At 44.5% G+C, this 9,768-nt stretch overlaps 1 protein-coding gene across 1 annotated transcript in view; it reads left to right on the forward strand.

The window, feature by feature from the left end:
* Positions 1-9,768, forward strand: part of DAB1 (DAB adaptor protein 1) — a 581,991-nt gene that overhangs the window by 490,542 nt on the left and 81,681 nt on the right. The gene's annotated exons all lie outside the window — the stretch shown is intronic.

The raw sequence follows: 9,768 nt of genomic DNA on the forward strand, positions 1-9,768 counted from the left end.
CTCAGACATTGTGCTAAGCAACATATGCCTCATTTCTCTTAATCCCTACAACAGCCTCTTATTATCTTCAGTTTACAAGTGATAAAACCGAGGCTTGGAGATATTGAATGTTGTATCTTGCAAACAGCATGAACACAAGGACTGTGTTTGTTTTTATTCATTTTTGTATCCACCCAACGGTTTCTGGCCCTTATGAGGTCCTCAGTGAGTATTTATCAACTGAGTAAACAGATGAGCCAATGAGTCCATTTTTTAAATGGCTGTCCAGCCCCAGAGTCATAACCATTATGCTACCCTGAATCTCACCCCAATTTTACAGAGGAGGATACTTAGACTATGAGAAATAAAATCATTGTTGCATCCCATGCAACTGAGAAATAGCAGAAGTAAAAAGATACCCACATCTACCCCACTGTCCTTGTTAAAGAACATTTAGCCCCAAGGTAATTGTACCGTGTGAGTCATCTATAAGGTAGAGTTAGAATGTGTCCTTTTTTGTTTCTCAAATAATATGATCCACAGGGCAGGCAACATTAGATATATTTAGTATATAAGCCTAAGAATTGCCCTAATTATTGTTGATTATTATTTTGGTTTCCTGAATAGGCCCAATGATTGCTCAATGTCTGGTAGAAAATCCGTCCTTAACTTGTAATCCTCCATTTGTCTTTCACATCTTTAAACAAGGAACAAGCCATAATTTATGCATGATAAATCAGTCTTTTATATGATGCAGTTTGATTTTTTTTTCCACTGTGGCTTATAAAATGTTTTTATAGGATGCTAGAGGTCAAAGGGACAATAAAGGAATCTGTCCCAGCAAATCATTTCTTTGTCCTCCAGACACACTGGGCCCCAGTGAGATGGACATGGGTTTTGGGAGCTGTTTTCAGAGAGACCTGAATTCAAATTCCAGTTGAATCCTTATGATTTGTGTGACCTTGGTCAAGAATTTTAAGCCTTTTGAGTCTCAGTTTCCTTATTTTAAAAACTGGAATTATAATATTATCCTGCATGGTTATTGTAAGGATTAAGTATTATATAAAGGACCCACCACACTGGTACCAAGCGGCCAGTTAATAGAGGTGAGCCATCATTTCAAAAAGCCTGAGAGAAACTGTATTTACCTTTAATAAAGTTGTAAAGAAGAGTCAAGTGGAATTTTTTTCCTAAATTAGCTTAGTGTTATATCAGCTCCTTGAGGTCATATTCTATAGCTTATTCAAGGAAAAAAGCTCCAACTGGTAGTTAACCATGTCTTTGATAAATAAATTAGACAGTGATGAACAAAAAGTCACTTGATGACATTTCTCAAAACTGGGAACATGTGGAAACATTCATGTTTGGCATGGCCTTTAGGTGTTCTGTGATCCCCAGGTATGCAAGAGACACGCACTACCCGCCTCATAGCCATGGCTCCTCCAAATCTCCAGCTCCTGCCATTAGGAGCCGTGTGCCTGGATCTGGCTGTGAACTGAAGTGACATCACTCCCAGGCCAAGCTCATGAGCACCAGATGCAACCCTCCAGTTCTTTCTTCTCCTGCCTCGACAATTATAAGACTATGGGTTGGGATATGGAAGCAAGCCCAGTGTGATTCAGAGCCTCTGCGCAGCCAGGCTGGACATGTAGCTTGAATCAAAGGTGAACCTATGTGGTAATAAGCCATTGAGATTTCATGGTTTAACGTAGCCCATTGTAATATATTAAGCCATAGGTCTTAGAAGGGTACACTGTATCAGGAAGTGTTAGAAATTTTAATTTCCACAGCTGAAAAAATAAATCATTGTCCATTTTTAATTCTTATATTAATTATCCATCCATACATTCATCAGCCTATATATTCAACAAACATTTTTTTAACACCTATTAATTGCTAGATACTAGTCTGGGTATTAAGGATATAGTAATTTAAAAGGCCCCATCACCCCTACTCTCGTGAGGCCGGGATCTATCCAGAGAATCAGACAAGAAAAATCTGTGATTATAATACAATATGAGAAGGGCTGTGATGGGTAAGGGAAGTGTTATGGGAGCCCTGGAAAAGGGACACTGATCTCAGTTTGGGGTGGAGGGGGTGCTTGGTGTTTGAGCTGAGACTTAGTGGGTGAATAAGATTTCTTTTTGTTCAACAAATGGTTATTGTTTAATCAGCTGCTATAGCCAGGTTATAGGCACTGGGGATATAGTGGTAAGCAAGGCAGGTAAGACAACATATAAGGACACAAGTAAGTGAGGAAATTAATTTCACAGTGAGAAATATTATGAAGCCCAGGGTAGAGGGTGATATGATAGGGATTAACTGAAGGGGGGGGCACTTTAGCTGGGGTGTTTCGGGAAGGCTCCTGTGAGGAGGTGACCATGAACAGGGTTTACCAGGACCCAGTGGGTTTAAGGCCCTGAGGAGACACGGTAGAACATGAAGCTCTCAGGGTCAGTGGGGATGTGGAATAGAAATAACACAGGCTTGATTTTATGTCAATATTGCTGGGACACTCAATTTTTCTATTGCTAGGTTTGATTTTTCTTTCAGTTCCTTTCCCTAAAATGGGGAGTTTAAATATATCTCTTGTGGTGGAGGTATGTATTATTGGACATGCATATTTTTATTTTAGGTATTTCAGAAAGCAATACTCTGAGAAGAGTAATAAGCAGCAAGCTTTTTAAGCAGAGATCGGAATAGGAAATTGTACTCAGTGGATTTGGAAAACCTACAGGTCCTGAGGTTAGAAAGTTCTGGGTATGAATCCCAGTGGCACTGCTCTCCCAGCTGGCTGATCTTGGGCGAAGGACAACCTCACTCTACTTGAGATTCCTCATGAATTAGCTGGAGATAATAATAAGCACCTATCCAACAGGCCGGTTATGGGACTGAAATGAGATCGTGCACAGAAGTTCTTAGCATGGTGAGCGGCACAAAGGAAACACCGAGTCAACACGCGGTCACCAGTGTCAGCTGTCACTGATCCGGTGGCTCTCCTCCTCGTCTGTGTCTTTATTTTCATCGTCACTGTATTTATTTTGGTGGGAGGCAGTATTCCTCCCTATCTTTGCAATGATTTTTATATGAGAGCTTTGCTTTCATTTAACAAATTACATTATGGACTCTTGGTGCTCTTGTGCCAAGTCCCAAATTCTCATCATGGCAATTGAGGCTCTTTTTCATTGGTTTTCAACCAGAGTAGGTCCACCTGACCTCCCACTATTATTAACCCGGCTCTCATCTCTCATACCCCAGAGTCCTCTCATTAATTACCTCCATGCTTTTATTCAAGCAGGTTTCCACCCAACAAAGACAGTTCTCTTTCTTGACCGTCATAAAATATGGACTCCTCCGCTTCTGCTTGGTGCCAGCCACTAGGGTGGGTCCTTTACATACACGATCTCATTAATCCTCCTCTCTGAAAAAGCAACTGAGATGAGGGGAGGTAAATTTCCTGCCAAATCCAGGCAGGTAGGAAGTAGCGGAGGAGGATTGGTGGTAACCATGCCAACCTGCTCAGCACAGGACCAAAGAACTACTTCCTGCATCTTTCTGATCCAGGCTAAGGTGTCCACAGCCTCATGGGCCTCTGTCCATGTTGCCATAAGTAGGAAGACAGAGCCCAGGGCAGATGAACCAAGGGCAGAGGGACAGACCAGCAAAGCACTCTTAAAGAGACAAAGACTCTTGTCTCGGTGAGTCCTACCCACTCTGAGGAACCATTGGACGTTACTGCTGAATCTTCTCAGCTTTGGATGGAATCCGGCCTTGTGTCCTGGCCTTGCTGAAACATGCAGGGTAAACTCAGTTCATGGGTCCAAGAGTGTTCTCAGAGCCAACTGAGTCACCCCAGCCTGAAGGAGAGTATGAATTTTAGTAGATGGAGAAATTATAGTTCGGTCTTGGAAATGTGTAGACAAAGAAGGGCTTGTAATTGGAAGTTATCAGTAGGTCAAACGTGAGGAAAATCAGGATGAGTGAGGATACAGAGCACAAATAATTCAGGGCCAGTGATTGAGGTATAAGTCTGGCCACAGTGCCTGCCAGGGTGGTTAGAAGGTACAATTCTGTGGCACAGAAATAGGGCACACCTACTCTCCCAGAAACCAAATCCATAAAGCCCCATTGCCTGACTTCCAAACAGCCTGGCCTCGTGGGAATTAGCAGTGGGTGATCCTCATGTGGTCTGGGGACGAAAGCCAGCATTGAGCCCAGGCAGTGATGAAGCCCTTCAGGGGATGATCGAGGTCCACCCACAGGACATGCTCTCTGCTACCAGCTTCAGAAACCCTTTCGGAGACATAAACAGGTGATCAAACTAAAATCCTGCTTATTGTAAGGAGGTGAATTTGTCATGCATGACCTAGGGATAGTGCTGGCTGATTCCAGTAACACTGGATGCAAGTTTCCCCACTTCTAACCATAACCACTCCAACCTCAGGCCCTCTGATCACTATGATGGGCAACAAAGAAGTATATCTAAGAAGCAGATCTCCACGTATGCATGTGAAAGGACAAAGATGTTTGGATTCTGCCGTTAGAACTGCTCAGACTCATCTAGAAGGGAGAATGTTGTAAAGCTTTGCAAGCCAAGGTTGGGCTCTGTCCCTTCCTTTGGAAGTAGCTCCAGAAGAGTAGCTGAACTGTGGGTGCCTGCCTGACAGCAGGGACTCAGTAAGTACTACCAAAGGGATGGAGAGTTCATGAACACAGGAAAGCAAGAAACTGGACTCAGTTAAAAAGAAAAAAAAAAAGGAAAACGGTAAGTTTTAAAGATGTCAACTCCAAGGTGCTTGGCACATGAGCCCACCTCATATTCTGGGTCCTCTTCTAGGTACTTAAAGAAATCATCTCCTTTGACTCACAGCTTTATGATGTGCAGTTTATTATCCCCACTTCACAGACCAGGAAACTGAGGAAAGGAGCTCAGTCATTGCCCAGGGTCATACTGATTTTCTGAAGATGCGATTCACTCATTACCAGCATTTCTTGGAAGCTTATTATGAGCCCGATACTGTGTTTTATATGCAATATCCATTTTATATGCAGCATTCTCATAGTCATGCTGCAAGGGAAGTGTTATAGTGACCCCCTTCTGGAGAGGAAGGGACTAAGGCTCAGTCTCACAGTGCATGTTATTAGGTGAGTGCAGGCACAAAATGAATCGAGGCCTGGATCCCAGGCGTTAGTCTGGACTGGCTTCTCTGAGCATTAGGATTTTTGCTTTGTGGGCTGATACCTGTTGTTTCTGGTGCTGAGAAGGCTCAGAGCCAGCAAGAGAACCTCTCTCCCCACTACACAAGTTGCCCAGCCTCTGAATCTTGCGTACCCCTCTGGGACACAAAGAGGGAGTCAATGGGGAGCCACCTACCTCACTTAATGTCATCTGTGCTACTTACCAGCAGCTTCAGGAATAAGCCGGAGAAAGAACAACCTGGACGTGGAGCCCAGACCCGACTCGGGACTGGCCCGGCAAGCCCCCCACTCATAGCCGACAGAGTTGCTATGTTAGCCCAGCTCTGCCTGGCTAGGCATCTTCTCGTCAAGATTTTCAACCTGTTTTTTCTTTTCTTCTGCAAATGACATGAGTAAAGCTTCCTCCACCCCCTTTCGGTCACTCCCTTCCTGAACAAGAAATGGACTACTTCACTTTGTGTCCAGGAAAAAAAAAACACCTGGGGAGGATTTATTTATTTATTTTTAAGGCTAGGGAACTCAATTGTATCACTTCTCATGGTTTTTCTTCATTCTCAGAATGCAGGCACTAGGACTTATCCCCACCCCTATACCAGTCAAAGGCATTTCCCATGAGTTCCCCCTATCACCCTGCACTCCCCCTCTCAGGGCGCCTAGCACACCACATTGCTGATTCTCATGCAGGGCTCCCCCCCTAGATCTTGAACTCAGGAGGAGTAGGGGCCATGTCTGTTTCAGTGCTGTGTCCCTAGGATGCAGTACTGTGTTTGAAACATGGAATTACTCAATGAATAATTTTGTTGAATGAAGAAATATATATATACAGTGGCCATAAAAATATCCCCCTGAGGGTATGTCCTTATAATGGCATGGTTCCCCCAGGCACACTTCCTTATTCTGGGCCAGGATAGAGAGAATCATCCCGAGTCCTTTTCTGCATCTATCCCATGTTCCAGAGGGAGAGGAATGTAAGTTAGAGTCTTCTTGATACAGCTGAAAAGGTCAGACAGGCCTGGGTTCAAATGCTAACTCTTCCCCCTCCTAACTAGGTAGTGTTGGGCCAATTACAGGGTCCTCTCAACCATAGAGTGACATTCAACAATAAGAGAAGGTGGATATTCTAATAGAAACAAAACCCAAGCAAATAAACAGGTGCCAGACATTATTTTAAGTGTACTGAATAGTATAATCAACTTAATCTTTACAACTCCATGAGGTGTAGGTACTATGATTGCACTCCCTTTATAGATGAATAAACTGAGGCAAAGGAAGGATATATACTTACCCAACATCACATAGTAAGTGGCAGAGTCAAGATTTGAGTCCCAAGTCCATATTCTTAACCTCTGCAGTTAAGATGATATCAAGATGATACTGGAGGAGCCCACATTTAGGGTTTAGAAGGTCCTGCAGAGTGCTGATTTCAGATCTGCTGCTTACTAGGTGCGACTTTGGGCAGATGACTTAGCCTCTCTGGGCTATGGAACATCCTCATTTTATCATGGGGATAATAAAACAAGATAATGAGATAATAAATTAGAGTTTTAAAAGCTATAAAGCTCTTTGCACATGTAAGTATGTAGTGGTTATTAACTATTAGATGCCAGAGAGCCTTGAATGATAAAATGAGGTGCTCGCTTTATAGGCTGCAGTCCTATGAAAGCATTGGGAACTTTTTATCAAAAAATTTTTACAGGGTAGGAGGAAGGGAGGGAGGGATGGATGGATGGAAGGATGGATGGATGGATGGATGGATGGATGAAAGAAAGGAGAGTTAATCAGTATTTTAGAAGACCCTTAAGGAAGGAAATGTTTAAGAAGCACTATATTATCATGCTCTTGGATTTAGGAATTAGACAGTCAGGGTGGGAGTAGGGATCTAATCTCAGAACTTGTACTTTCTAGCTGTTTGAACTGCAACTTGACCTCTCTGTGCCTCAGTGTCCTCCTCTGCCAAATAAATGAGAATAAAGCCTCCCTTATTGGCTTGTAATGAGATTTTCAATTCGATTCTATAAGAAAAGTGTCAGGCTCACAGAAGACGCTCCAAAGCGTCTGCCCCGCTATCCGCTCTGGTTGAGTCCCTTGATGTTTCCCACAGTATCCACATGATACAAAATTGCGAGGTGCCTACTTTGGGGAATTAATTTCCTAAAGTAGGGAGAGGGCATTCAGAATAAACACTCTGCATTTCCATCCCGTTGCTTACCTGCTTGCAGGTGCAACCGGGGAGGGAGGGAAACATTCCCTTCCGCAGGGGTCTTTGTTCTGCTGCAATTAAAGGCGCCTCACTAATCCTTCTGCTTCCCAGATGCTCTTGGAGTGGCTATATTTTTAGCTCATCTCTTTTATATGCTTCACTCCAAAGACATCTTATTATTCATTTCAAAACTTGACAACTCCTATCACTTTGTCCCGCCGTTCCATTCTCATACACAAAGCGAGCTGGAAATATAGCAGTCTCCAGCCAAGTTTTGCTTCTGCTCCACCGAGTGCAGAGTGGCAAGGATATCTGCCGGCCCCGTCCGCTCGTGCACCGGCCCAGGGCATATGCTGCCTGTCGAGAGTTTTCCCGCACGCTCTCATCTGCCCCATAGCGTAGACCGTGCAGGTATCTGTGTGTGCCTGTGCTCCAGGGTGCCGCAAACACCACCCTACAGACACAACCCAGCAGCCCCAGTGCAGTCCTGGGACCAGACTGAAGCGTGTGCAACAGTGAATAACAGCGAGGATGATCATCCCCAGCATTAGACTGTTTACTCAGCAAACGTTTATAAAGTGTTGACTGTGCACCAGGATATGTGCTAGGAGAGGGCATACACTCCGCATAAACAGAGAAGATATTCCCCTGGTGGGATACACTCTGAATGACTTTGAAGTAACAGGATCACATTTAGGAGGTATTTGCTGTGCTCTGGGCACCAAGCTGAGCGTGCCCATGTACGTTCATTCACGGAGTTCTCATCACAGCTGTGGGAGGTGGAGACAGTTGTCCCCAGTACACAGGTGAGAAAGCAAAGTCATGGAAAGGGTAAGCGCCTAGCCCAGGTGTCATAGCTTATGACTCAAGAGGCCAGGCTTTGAGCACTGGCCCCAGAGCCTGTGCTCCTAATAACCACTCTGCTGTATGGGGTCTCCCCGGTCTCCACCCAGACTGCTTCCAATTCCAGCCTCAGAATAAATGAAAGAGTGTGCATCACCCACTCAGCCCAGGGCCTTGGGCTCACACTGTAGGTGGGGATTGTGATCACCTGTATAGTGTCAAAGAAAAACATCCCTGGACAATAAAGTGGTGAAAACAGATTTTATTCAGTAACTGTGGACAGTAGAGCTGAGAGCTCCATTCCAACTTACGCAGTGGTGACTGGGCATTTTCTTTAAAGATTTTGTTTTTTTATTTAGAGAGAGAGCATGTGTGAGTGGGGGAAGGGACAGAGGGAGAGGGAGAGAGAGAATCCCAAGCAGACTCCGTGCTGAGCACAAAGCCTGACTTGGGGCTCGATCCGACAACCCTGAGATCATGACCTGAGCCAAAATCAAAAGTAGGACACTTAACCAGCTGAGCCACACAGGTGCCCCGTGACTGGGCTAAAATTTTAAAGGGAGAATGAGGGATGGGGGATAGCGGGGGTTTCCTGGAGTCAGCTCAGAGTAATTTGAAAAAATTGCAAAATGGGGGAGAGGAGCAGTTAGCGCACGTGAAACCCATCTGGGTTTGCAGGCTGGTGCTTTACCCAAGCTTAGGCTCCTACCCTCCTACAGCTGCTGGGGGACAGGGGTTCTATCTACAGGTGCTGGCTGAAACAAACAGTACATTCTTTTGGTAGCCTCGAGTTTTCTCAGGTAGGTACTTTAAGCGGGGTCATCTTTGGGATCCAGTCTGGAGCTGTCAGAAGCTACCGGCGCACCTCCTCTTATTGTGATTCGCATTATTGCACTTAGCAGATCCTGTGGGTTTTGTTTTTTTTTTTTACAAATTGAAGGTTTGTGGCAACCCTGCATCAAGCAAGGCTCTCGGCACCATTTTTTCCAACAGTATTTGCTCCTTTTGTGCCTCTTTGTCACATTTTGGTAGTTCTCATAATATTTCAAACTTTTGTGTTATTATATTTGTTCTGGTGATCTGTAATCAGTGATATATGATGTTACTATTGTCATTGTTTTGGGGTGCCACTAACTGTGCCTACTGAGGTGGCAAACTTAATCCATAAATGTGTGCGTTCTCACGGCTCCACCATCTGCCCCCCCACCCCCACCCCGGGCCTCCCTTTTCCCTGAGACACAACAGTATTGAAACTCGGCCAACTAATAACCCTACAGTGGCTTAATTATACAAGTGAAAAGAAGAGTTGTGTGTCTCTCGCTTTAAATAGAAGTTAGAAGTGACTAAGCTCAGTGAGGAAAGCATGTTGAAGGCTGAGATAGGCCGAAAGCTGGGCCTCTTGTGCTGGTTAGCCAAGTTGTGAAAGCAAAGGAAGAGTTCTTGGAGGAAATTGAAAGTGCTATTCCAGTGAACACACGAATGATAAGAAAGTCAGCCAGCCTTACTGCCGAGGTGGAGAAAGTGTGAGTGGTCTGGATAGAAGAGCA

Source organism: Mirounga leonina, unplaced genomic scaffold (assembly GCF_011800145.1).
Source record: "Mirounga leonina isolate KUSES-001 unplaced genomic scaffold, KU_Mleo_1.0 Mir_173, whole genome shotgun sequence".
Lineage (NCBI taxonomy): Eukaryota > Metazoa > Chordata > Mammalia > Carnivora > Phocidae > Mirounga > Mirounga leonina.